Source organism: Triticum dicoccoides, chromosome 1A, assembly GCF_002162155.2.
Source record: "Triticum dicoccoides isolate Atlit2015 ecotype Zavitan chromosome 1A, WEW_v2.0, whole genome shotgun sequence".
Classification (NCBI taxonomy): domain Eukaryota; kingdom Viridiplantae; phylum Streptophyta; class Magnoliopsida; order Poales; family Poaceae; genus Triticum; species Triticum dicoccoides.
In genome coordinates this window covers 399,633,846-399,646,992 of record NC_041380.1, presented here as the reverse complement: position 1 = coordinate 399,646,992, position 13,147 = coordinate 399,633,846, and positions in this window count along the sequence as shown.

The following is a 13,147-nucleotide window of genomic DNA, read 5'->3' as shown; positions in this document are numbered from 1 at the left end:
CTTAGATCTATTCCTCCTAAGCATGATATCAATGAGTCTCTGAAAGCCATGAGAATTTCCAATGATGAGTGCAAAGAACGAACCGCTAGGATGCGTGCTAAGAAAGATGCCTTTACAAGAGCATGTTCCTCTAGTTCCTATGAAAATAAAGATGAATATCTAAAAGTTATTGATGTGTCCCCTATTAAATCTTTGTTTTGCAATATGAATATTGATAATGATGGGACTGGATATGATCCACCTTTATCTAGAAGGCATTCCAAAAATTCGGAGTTTTTAGATCTTGATGCTAAATTTGATGAAAGTGGGATTAAAGAAATTAAAACCCTAGATGTTGCTAAACCCACTATTTTGGATTTCAAGGAATTTAATTATGAAAATTTCTCTTTGATTGATTGTATTTCCTTATTGCAATCCGTGCTAAATTCTCCTCATGCTTATAATCAAAATAAAGCGTTTACTAAACATATCATTGATGCCTTGATGCAATCTTATGAAGAGAAACTTGAATTGGAAGTTTCTATCCCTAGAAAGCTTTATGATGAGTGGGAACCAACTATTAAAATTAAAATTAAAGATCATGAATGCTATGCTTTATGTGATTTGGGTGCTAGTGTTTCCACGATTCCAAAGGCTTTGTGTGATTTGTTAGGTTTCTGTGATTTTGATGATTGCTCTTTAAACTTGCACCTTGCGGATTCCACTATTAAGAAACCTATGGGAAGAATTAATGATTTTCTTATTGTTGCAAATAGGAATTATGTGCCCGTAGATTTTATTGTTCTTGACATAGATTGCAATCCTTCATGTCCTATTATTCTTGGTAGACCTTTCCTTAGAACGATTGGTGCAATTGTTGATATGAAGGAAGGAAATATTAGATTCCAATTTGCATTAAGGAAAGGCATGGAACACTTTCCTAGAAAGAAAATTAAATTACCTTATGAATCTATTATGAGAGCCACTTATGGATTGCCTACCAAAGATGGCAATACCTAGATCTATCCTTGCTTGTTATGCCTAGCTAGCGGCGTTAAACGATAGCGCTTGTTGGGAGGCAACCCAATTTTATTTTTATTCCTTGCTTTTTGCTCCTGTTTAGTAATAAATAATTTATCTAGCCTCTGTTTTGGTTGTGTTTTTTTGTGTTTAATTAGTGTTTGTGCCAAGTAAAACCGTTGTGAAGACTTGGGGAAAGTCTTATTACACTTGCTGTAAAAAACAGAAACTTTAGCTCTCACGAGAACTACTGTCATTTTTATTTGGAAAGTTATATTTAGTTAATTAATTTTTAAGATTATTAATAGATAAATTCCTCACGTCCAGAAATTTATTTTAGAATTTTGGGGGTTCCAGATCTTGCGCTAGCTATAGATTACTACAGACTGTTCTGTTTTTGACAGATTCTGTTTTTCGTGTGTTGTTTGCTTACTTTGATGAATCTGTGGCTAGTAAAATAGTTTATAACCCATAGAGAAGTTTTAATACAGTAGGTTTAACACCAATATAAATTAAGAATGAGTTCATTACAGTACTTGAAGTGGTCTTTTGTTTTCTTTCGTTAACGGAGCTCACGAGATTTTCTACTTTAAGTTTTGTGTTGTGAAGTTTTCAAGTTTTGGGTAAAGATTTGATGGATTATGGAACAAGGAGTGGAAAGAGCCTAAGCTTGGGGATGCCCATGGCACCCCCAATATAATCTAAGGACACCTAAAAGCAAAAGCTTGGGGATGCCCCGGAAGGCATCCCCTCTTTCGTCTACTTCTATCGATAACTTTACTTGGAGCTATATTTTTATTCACCACATGATATGTGTTTTGCTTGGAGCGTCTTGTATGATTTGAGTCTTTCATTTTTAGTTTACCACAATCATCCTTGTTGTACACACCTTTTGAGAGAGCCATACATGGTTTGGAATTTGTTAGAATACTCTATGTGCTTCACTTATATCTTTTTGAGTTATATAGTTTTGCTCTAGTACTTCACTTATATCTTTTAGAGCACGATGGTGGATTTGTTTTATAGAAACTATTGATCTCTCATGCTTCACTTAGATTATTTTGAGAGTCTTAAATAGCATGGTAATTTGCTTAAATAATCCTAATATGCTAGGTATTCAAGATTAGTAAAAAAATCTTATGAGTGTTTTGAATACTAAGAGAAGTTTGATGCTTGATGATTGTTTTGAGATATGGAGGTAGTAATATCAAAGTCGTGCTAGTTGAGTAGTTGTGAAATCGAGAAATGCTTGTGTTGAAGTTTGCAAGTCTCGTAGCATGCACGTATGGTAAACGTCATGTAACAAATTTGAAACATGAGGTGTTCTTTGATTGTCCTCCTTATGAGTGGCGGTCGGGGACGAGCGATGGTCTTTTCCTACCAATCTATCCCCCTAGGAGCATGCGCGTAGTGCTTAGTTTTTGATGACTTGTAGATTTTTGCAATAAGTATGTGAGTTCTTTATGACTAATGTTGAGTCCATGGATTATACGCACTCTCACCCTTCCATCATTGCTAGCCTCTTCGGTACCGTGCATTGCCCTTTCTCACATTGAGAGTTGGTGCAAACTTCGCCAGTGCATCCAAACCCCGTGATATGATACACTCTTTCACATATAAACCTCCTTATATCTTCCTCAAAACAGCCACCATACCTACCTATTATGGCATTTCCATAGCCATTCCGAGATATATTGCCATGCAACTTTCCACCATTCCATTTATCATGACACGTTCATCATTGTCATACTGCTTAGCATGATCATGTAGTTAACATAGTATTTGTGGCAAATCCACCGTTCATAATTATTTCATACATGTCACTCTTGGTTCATTGCATATCCCGGTACACCGCCGGAGGCATTCATATAGAGTCATACTTTGTTCTAGTATCGAGTTGTAATCTTTGAGTTGTAAATAAATAGAAGTGTGATGATCATCATTAATAGAGCATTGTCCAAAAAAAGAGAAAGACCAAATAAAAATAAAAGGGACAATGCTATTATCCTTTTCCACACTTGTGCTTCAAAGTAGCACCATAATCTTCATGATAGAGAGTCTTTTGTTTTGTCACTTTCATATACTAGTGGGAATTTTCATTATAGAACTTGGCTTGTATATTCCAACAATGGGCCTTCTCAAGTGCCCTAGGTCTTCGTGAGCAAGCAAGTTGGATGCACACCCATTTAGTTTGTTTTGTTGAGCTTTCATACATTTATAGCTTTAGTGCATCCGTTGCATGGCAATCCCTACTCCTTGCATTAACATCAATCGATGAGCATCTCCATAGCCCATTGATTAGCCTTGTAGATGTGAGACTTTCTCCTTATTTGTATTCTCCACATAACCCCCATCATCATATTCTATTCCACTCATAGTGCTACTGCTATATCCATGACTCACGCTCATATATTGCGTGAAAGGTTATAGGTTTGAGATTACTAAAGTATGAAACAATTGCTTGGCTTGTCATCGGGGTTGTGCATGATGAGAGCATTCTTGTGTGACGAAAATGGAGCATGACTAAACTATATGATTTTGTAGGGATGAACTTTCTTTGGCCATGTTATTTTGAGAAGACATAATTGCTTAGTTAGTATGCTTGAAGTGTTATTATTTTTATGTCAATATGAACTTTTATCTTGAACCTTTCGGATCTGAATATTCAGACCACAATTAAGAAGAATTACATTAAAATTATGCCAAGTAGCACTCCGCATCAAAAATTATCTTTTTTATCATTTACCTACTCGAGGACGAGCGGGAATTAAGCTTGGGGATGCTTGATACGTCCCCAACGTATCTATAATTTTTTACTACTCCATGCTATATTATCTAGTGTTTTGGACATTATTGGGCTTTATTATCCACTTTTATATTATTTTTGGGACTAACCTATTAACCGGAGGCCCATCCCAGAATTTTTGTTTTTTGTCTATTTTAGGGTTTCGAAGAAAAGGAATATCAAACGGAGTCCAAACGGAATGAAACCTTCGGGAACGTGATTTTTGGAACGAACAAGATCCAGGAGACTTGGACCCTACATCAAGAAATAAAGGAGGAGGCCACGAGGTAGGGGGCGCACCTACCCCCCCCCCCCCCAGGCGCGCCCTCCACCCTCATGGGCCCCCTGTTGCTCCACCGACATACTCCTTCCTCCTATATATACCTATGTACCCCCAAACGACCAGAGACGGAGCCAAAACCCTAATTCCACCGCCGCAACTTTCTGTATCCACGAGATCCCATCTTGGGGCCTGTTCCGGAGCTCCACCGGAGGGGGCATCCATCACGGAGGGCTTCAACATCAACACCATAGCCTCTCCGATGAAGTGTGAGTAGTTTACCTCAGACATTTGGGTCCATAGTTATTAGCTAGATGTCTTCTTTTCTCTTTTTGGATCTCAATACAATGTTCTCCCCCTCTCTTGTGGAGATCTATTCGATATAATCTTCTTTTTGCGGTGTGTTTGTTGAGACCGATGAATTGTGGGTTTATGATCAAGATTATCTATGAACAATATTTGAATCTCCTCTGAATTCTTTTATGTATGATTGGTTATCTTTGCAAGTCTCTTCGAATTATTAGTGTGGTTTGGCCTACTAGATTGATCTTTCTTGCAATGAGAGAAGTGCTTAGCTTTGGGTTCAATCTTGCGGTGTCCTTTCCCAGTGATAGTAGGGGCAGCAAGGCACGTATTGTATTGTTGCCATCAAGGATAACAAGATGGTTTTTTATCATATTGCATGAATTTATCCCTCTACATCATGTCATCTTGCTTAAGGCGTTACTCTGTTTTCATGAACTTAATACTCTAGATGCATGCTGGATAGCGGTCGATGAGTGGAGTAATAGTAGTAGATGCAGAATCGTTTCGATCTACTTGTCACGGACGTGATGCCTATATACATGATCATGCCTAGATATTCTCATAACTATGCTCAATTCTGTCAATTGCTCAACAGTAATTTGTTCACCCACCGTAGAATACTTATGCTCTTGAGAGAAGCCAATAGTGAAACCTGTGGCCCCCGGGTCTATTCTCATCATATCAATCTCCATCACTTTAATCTTGCTTTGCTTTTTTACTTTGCTTTTACTTTTATAAGGCGTTGGTTGCGAGGAGTTATTTGTTTTATGCAGGTACGAGGGACTCGCGCGTAGTCTCCTACTGGATTGATACCTTGGTTCTCAAAAACTGAGGGAAATACTTACGCTACTCTGCTGCATCACCCTTTCCTCTTCAAGGGAAAACCAACACAAGTGCTCAAGAGGTAGCAGTCTCCAACGTATCTATAATTTTTCATTGCTCCATGCTATATTATCTACTGTTTTGGACATTATTGGGCTTTATTATCTACTTTTATATTATTTTTAGGACTAACCTATTAACCGGAGGCCCAGCCCAGAATTGATGTTTTTTAGCCTATTTCAGAGTTTCGCAGAAAAGGAATATCGAACGGAGTCCAAACGGAATGAAACCATCGGGAACGTGATTTTCGGAACGAACATGATCGAGGAGACTTGGACCCTACGTCAAGAAACAAAGGAGGAAGCCACGAGGTAGGGGGCGCGCCTACCCCCCCCCCCCAGGCGCGCCCTCCACCCTCATGGGCCCCCTGTTGCTCCACCGACGTACTCCTTCCTCCTATATATACCTACGTACCTCCAAAGGATCAAAGACGGAGCCAAAACCCTAATTCCACCGCCGTAACTTTTTGTATACATGAGATCCCATCTTGGGGCCTGTTCCGGAGCTCCGCCGGAGGGGGCATCGATCACGGAGGGCTTCTACATCAACACCATAGCCTCTCTGATGAACTGTGAGTAGTTTACCTCAGACCTACGGGTCCATAGTTATTAGCTAGATGGCTTCTTCTCTCTTTTTGGATCTCAATACAAAGTTCTCCCCCTCTCTCGTAGAGATCTATTCGATGTAATCTTCTTTTTGCGGTGTGTTTGTTGAGACCGATGAATTGTGGGTTTATGATCAAGATTATCTATGAACAATATTTGAATATTCTCCGAATTCTTTTATGTATGATTAGTTATCTTTGCAAGTCTCTTCGAATTATCAGTTTGGTTTGCCATACTAGATTGATCTTTCTTGCAATGGGAGAAGTGCTTAGCTTTGGGTTCAATCTTGCGGTGTCCTTTCCCAGTGACAGTAGGGGCAGCAAGGCACGTATTGTATTGTTGCCATCGAGGATAACAAGATGGTTTTTTTATCATATTGCATGAATTTATCCCTCTACATCATGTCATCTTGCTTAAGGCGTTACTCTGTTTTCATGAACTTAATACTCTAGATGCATGCTAGATAGCGGTCGATGAGTGGAGTAATAGTAGTAGATGCAGGCAGGAGTTGGTCTACTTGTCTCGGACGTGATGCCTATATACATGATCATACCTAGATATTCTCATAACTATGCTCAATTATGTCAATTGCTCAACAGTAATTCGTTCACCCACCGTAAAATACTTATGCTTTTGAGAGAAGCCACTAGTGAAACATATGGCTCCCAGGTCTATCTTCATCATATTAATCTTCCAATACTTAGTTATTTCCTTTCTTTTATTTTACTTTGCATCTTTATCATAAAAATACCAAAAATATTATCTTATCATATCTATCAGATCTCACTCTCGTAAGTGACCTGAAGGGATTGACAACCCCTTATCGCGTTGGTTGCGAGGAGTTATTTGTTTTGTGCAGGTACGAGGGACTCGCGCGAGCCTTCTACTGGATTGATACCTTGGTTCTCAAAAACCGAGGGAAATACTTACGCTACTTTGCTGCATCATCCTTGCCTCTTTAAGGAAATCCAACGCAGTGCTCAAGAGGTTGCAATGTGCAAACAGAGACAGAGGGGGTGTATACGCTGCCAGAGAGGAGGACGGACCTGTTGCCGGGGGTGGCGGTGGCGCCCGGAAGGACGCCGCCACGTTCCCTCGTGGCAATTTGAAGACGCCGTGGCCATTGGGCCCTTGGAGATTGTTGCCCGTGCCGCCATCGGCCCCTGTGAGGATGCCGGTCGTCGCAGAAGGGCCTTGTTTCGGATTCGTCACTTTTGGCTCCTCACTCGTCCTGGCCAACGGCGGCTGCGCCATCTGGAGAGTCGCCACCGTGTCGCCTAGATCAGCGACTTGCTTCTCCAGATCCGGGCGCCAGTTGACTAGATCGTCGATCTTGGCCGTGAAGGCTTGGCTCTCCGCGATTGCCATGTTCTGGGCCTTGGGGGTGTTGTCGAGCCGGTCGAGGAAGGCTTCGATCGACGGATCCATGGCAACCAAGTGCGTCCGAGCTTGCCGAAGCCCTCTGGTCTCGATGATTTACGCCAGAGTGGAGTGGTGGAGGAAGGATTGCTGGTCTCTGATACCAGATGATAGAGTACGCATATCTCTCGAATAATAGCAGCAATCTCTCTCAGATATATGATTTAGTGGCGATTACAGGTAGCGGTACAAGAATCGGTAGCTAGGGTTCGTCGCGAGACGGGAGGGAAAGGGGAAAAGAGCCGAGCCGTTGTTTGCCTGATCCACCGGATGCCTAAGCCTGCCCCTGTTCCCTCCTCAAGTAGACGCGTAGACGGGCTTCAGTTAACCCCACGACGGCCCGAGGACGCGTGGGTTGGGTTTCCTGGGTCGGACCGCCCACGGGGCAGTGGTGACGTGGTCGTTGGCGCTGACTTGCGAGTCTGGCCTGTCAGGGGCATTGACACATGTGCGGGTGCCAAGCCTTTGCCAGCGGGGACGACAGAGACGCACTGGATCTACACCACCAGCACCCACCTGCACCAGTGAGCACCCGCCCCGTCACGCTCGCCTCGTCGTGGCATGGGAACGTGCACGCCATCGCGCACTACCAAGGATGGTTGCGCACCGAGGATGGCGCATGTCGCCTGCCAGTCGTCGTCGAGGTCGCGCGCGCCGCTGCAGTGCTAGATCCCCTACTCATGTTTCTCCTCCCCGCCATGGTGCTCATGCTGCTTGTGCGGCGTCGAACCTGGGAGGGCCGCGACAACACGATGGAGTGGTGGGCCTTGGGCAGCGGCAACGAGGTGCAGGAAGCGGGCAGCAGCTGGGCATCCATGACGGGCATATCGAGGGGGTAAAGAAAAGGTGGAGAGAGAAAGGCATGGGCGTGCCCCCTTGTTCCGATGATAGACGAGCCAGGGCTCGAATGCAGCGGACACAGACGGACATGGAGGAAACAGGAAACGCCCGGTTTGTGTCTGCTTTGTACCCAAACCAAGAGAAAATTTGGGATGGAAAATGGGCTCGAGCGAACACAAAATGGATAAAAACGGGAATTGGTCTCTACGTCGGGGTTGGGCCGTTGTTTTTGTTCGTTTAGACTAAAAACGGTCGTGCTTTTGGAGTTCGCCCTATGCAGTGACATTCCCTATTTGGCGCTTCAGGCACCCATTCCTAGTGTTTTTGCAAACGGGCGCTCATAGCGCATATAGTTGGCCCATGACAAACGGGCCACTCAGATGCAGCGGACACAATCGGACGCGTAGGACACAGAAAACGCCCAGTTGCTTCGGGCCCAAAGCGAGAGCAAATTTGGGATAAAAATGGGTCCGAGTAGACATAAAACTAACAAAATTTAGGAATTGGTGTCTGCGTTCGGCCATTGTTTTTCTCCGTTTAGGCTGAAACTTGAAACGACATTGATTCGTTTTTTATTCCTTTTGTTTTTTTATTTTGCTAAATTGAATGAAGTTTGTTTCAAAATTGATGATTTTTTTAAAAAAATCAATGAACTTTTTTTCAAATGTGGTAAACTTTTTTAAAATTTGATGAACTGCTTTCCAGTTCGGTGAATATTTTTCAAGTTCAATGGACCTTTTTCAAAATCAGTGAACTTTTTAAAAATTTGAACTGTTTTAAAAATTCATGAACTTTTTTCAAACTGGATCAGCTTGTTTTCAAAATGGATATTTTTTTCAAAATTGGTGAACTTTTTAAATTTTGGATGATTTTTTTCGAACTCAAGTGTCTTTTTTCAAATCTGTGAACTATTTTTAAAATCATGAACTACTTTCAAATTTGATGAGCTTATTTTCAAAACAGATGAACTTTTCAAAATCCATGCACATTTTTGAATTCTCAAATTTTTCTATTTTTTCTTTTTTGAAAGTCAATGCTTGACCTGTCGTTTTTTTGAAAGTCAAAATCCGAGCATAGCCTCTCTTTCATTTTCTTTCAATATATGTCGTTCCTTTGTTCTCTCATTTTTATCTTACATTTGTTTTATATTTTAAAAATACTCTAAATACATATATTTCAGAATCTAATTGTTGTTAAAAAGTTGTTTGCTTTATTTAAGAAAATGTTGATAGCATTCAAAAATATGCTTGTGACATTTCAAAATGCTTACATGTTTAAGAAAATGTACGTGGACATTTTGGAAAAATGTTTACACATTGAATAATAATATCCACATAATTGAAAAAATATTTTTATCATTCAGAAAAATTATGTTAAAATTAATCAAATGTTCACGTGTTAAAAAAATACGCCATGACATTTAAAAATGTTTATACGCTGTAAAACAAAAGTTCATGTCATTTAGAAAAGGTAGCATGTCATTAAAAAATGGTTCAGCAGGTATTTTAAAACAATTAACATATATTTATAAAGAGTTCAAAACATGTATTTGAAAAAATGTTACTCGCGTATTAAGAAAAATATTAACATGTATAAAAAAGAAATTTATTTGAAGAATGTACAATGTCTATGAAAACATGTATTATAAGAAATGTGATTCATGTATTAGTTAAACGTTGATAGAAAAATGCTCATGATATACACAGAAAACATACAATGTAAATGAAAGAAAGTATATACGTGTTGATAAATAGAAAAGAAAAAAGGAGCAATGAAAACCAAGAAAATGGTAGAGAAGCATAGAAATGCAGAATAAGGTGAAACAAAAGTAAGATGAATAACAAAAAAAAACAAAGAAAACTGGTGGAGAAACATAAAAAAAGAAGAAGATCGGTGAAAACAAAAAAAAAACATGAAATGGAAACAACAAACAAAAACAAATGAAATCAAAGAATGAAACAACAAAACCATAGTATACCGTAAAAACGATGAAAACCATAAGGAGAAACACAAAAAATGAAATAAAAAACAATTAAAAGCGAAGGAAACACTAGAAAGCACAGAAAAATAAAATACTGAGAAAACAGTAAAATTTGCAAAAACACAAAGAAAGAGAAGGAAAACTTAGTGAAAACCCTAAAGAAAAAACAAAATAAAGAATGAATGAAACCAATAAAAACTGGACTCGCGCAATCAATAGACAGATAGAAGAAGAAGAAACCATCAAAACCCTAAACGAGCGAGCGAGCGTAACGAAACCCAAGTGAGCCAGCAAACAAAAAAACTTATGAAGCGAGCCGGTCCAGTAATTACGCAAGGAAAAAGTCTTCAGGCCAGACGTATTTTTTTAAACATCAGTACAGACGTAAACGCTCATACATACGGGCATACACTCACCCTACGAACGCATACACGCATACCCTATCTCTATGAGCACCTCCTAGCCGGCATGTCATCTTGAAATTTACGAAGCCACCATAGACGCCTCGTCACCGACGAAAACGTCTCCTCCCACTGTAAGCGCATCGCCGAAAATCCTGAAATAAATTTAGGAATAATGCGAGCATCAGGACTTGAACCTTGGTGGGCTGGAGATACCACTGTCCCTCTAATCATTCAACTGCAGGTTGGTTCGCCAGGCCAGACGTATTACTATCTTAGTACGAGCCCTGGCGGTTCAACATGAGCGCACAATATTGTTTTTTGCTGGACAGGTAGTTTATTCGTACCTTGGCAGGCCTGTGGCCCTTTCTGCATGTTTTTAGTTGCCTTTCTACTTTATTACTCCCTCCCTCTTCCCTCCATTTTTTATATAAGGTGTACTTGTTTTTAATAAAATTTTATAATGTAAGTGCATTTCTTCTAATTCCTCGCAATTCCATCGTTAGCCCTTCGAAAAAAGGAGAGTATCTCTCCCCCGATTGCATGCATATTTTCTTGTAAAGAGAAAAAAGAAAAGTACCTCTTTTTTTATTGTGTTTGTCTCTTATTTTCCTTGCCTAGTGATTTAGTTGATGCTAATCACTGATTTTGCCAAGGTTTATTTCGTCCTAACATGTGTATCATGTGTCTTAGTCACCGTACTAAAAATAATACACCTTATATAAAAGAATGAATGGAGTATAATGTAAGACGTTTTTTTTACTCAAGAGTAAAAAATACCATATATTATGGGACCGAGGAAGTAGCTTATTATGGCAGATTTTATTTCTATTTTAATCACAAACTTACTCCCTCCATTCGTAAATATAAGGTGCAATCATTTTTGTGAAAGTCAAACGTACATCTGTTTGTCCAAAAATATGAAATAAAATATCATAATCCACAATACAAAATAAATAAAATATGAATTTTTATTTATGCATGTAATGATATAATTTTGGTATTGTAGGTACATGAGCGAACGCTATCAATAAGTGCCATAGACATTGACTACAAACTCCGCCACAGCGCCATGATAGTGGAGAGGTCCTTCCGATATTCCGTGGAACGGAATTCAAAATTCCTTCTTCACCGTTCTGCATGAGTCAAATAATACCAAGTGATTATTACTGCAGAGGTCGTTTCGATGCGTCAAAGGCAGGGGCTTCGTAAAGTAGGCTTCCGCGAGACGGCAGCGGAAGATGCCACCTTCATATCACATGTGGTGGGTCATGTATCTCTATACTACTTAAAAAAACGTAAGATTTCTATTTCATCTTTCTCTTCACCATCCTTTCGTCCAACCTTTTATTTATATGACAATTAATCATCTTAATTTACTTATCTTCTGAGTCAATTCCACTTTAGTTTACTTATAAAACTTCTAATCAAAATATAAGGTAATTCACGGTCATGATTTGATGAACATTTATTTACAAAATCACATTATTATTGATAGGTAAATCATAAGCTAATCATACTATAATATTTATATCCCGTTACAACGCACGGGCATTATTCTAGTATTAGTTCAAATCATTCATTCGGATAATTCTACGCACGTGTAAATTTCTTTGATCCTATCCTGTAAGAAAAGTACTACATCAGAGAACATGTAGGAAAGCCACACAAGCTAACAACCGAACAAAATAACGGTACGTGCGTGCTTTCTGAAGTTGGGGAGACCGGACGGACTTTTGACAGAGCATTTCCATCGTGTGGTGTGGTGTGAATAGAAGCGTACGTCAACCCTTGAACAGTTCGCTTCCAGCAGTCAATGCAACACATTTGTGCAATACTCCACAACACAACACACGTAACACTCCGCACGTGTTTTATTGAGAGAAATGTGCATGCTTTTCTTACAAGAAGAACAAACAGTGTGATCATGCAGTCATGCTCGGATGAACACGCAGTTTGTTCACCGGCGTGATCTGCATTTCCAGCGAAGCATATAAAAAGGTTGACGCTACACGTCGGCCGGGTCAAATCTGAATAAGATTGGTCGTCTTGGCAGCCGTTGGATGATGAGCGCGCCAACCATTCCGTCTCTGTCCATCGGTCGCAGTCCTGCGCAACAACGACCATGTTGCGCTCGACCCGGCGGAACACAAGTACACAACCCCTGTTGCACTCCGGCTCAAACCTTCTTCTATCATTGCAAGATGTCCTATGTTTGCGGTTGCAACGGGCCCTTGTTGCAACCTGCCATTGAGCACATCAGCCTTCCATCTGTTTGTGTGTGAGAGAGAGAGAGAGAGAGAGAGAGAGAGAGATTGAAGAGGAAGGAACTGCTCGCTAGAGATAGTGGATAGTTGTGGGCGGGCCCCATGCAGGACAGTCGTCGCGCGGGAGAGGCGGCAGACGCTTGCAGTGGAATCGATTGGTTCAAATGAAGCATTACCCGGACAAAATTACTGTTCTAACCCTTAAGGCAAACTAAATCCCGATTTGACCTCGTTCCGAAAAAAATTTCGTTTCTGACCTTTCCTGGTGACGCCAAGGTCCCTGGCGTCTGGGTTACGAAGCAGACGCCGGGGTCCCTGGCGTCTGGCCCCTGACCCGCACTGCCCGCCTGCCCGCCTGGTCCCTGGCGTCTGGGTTACGAAG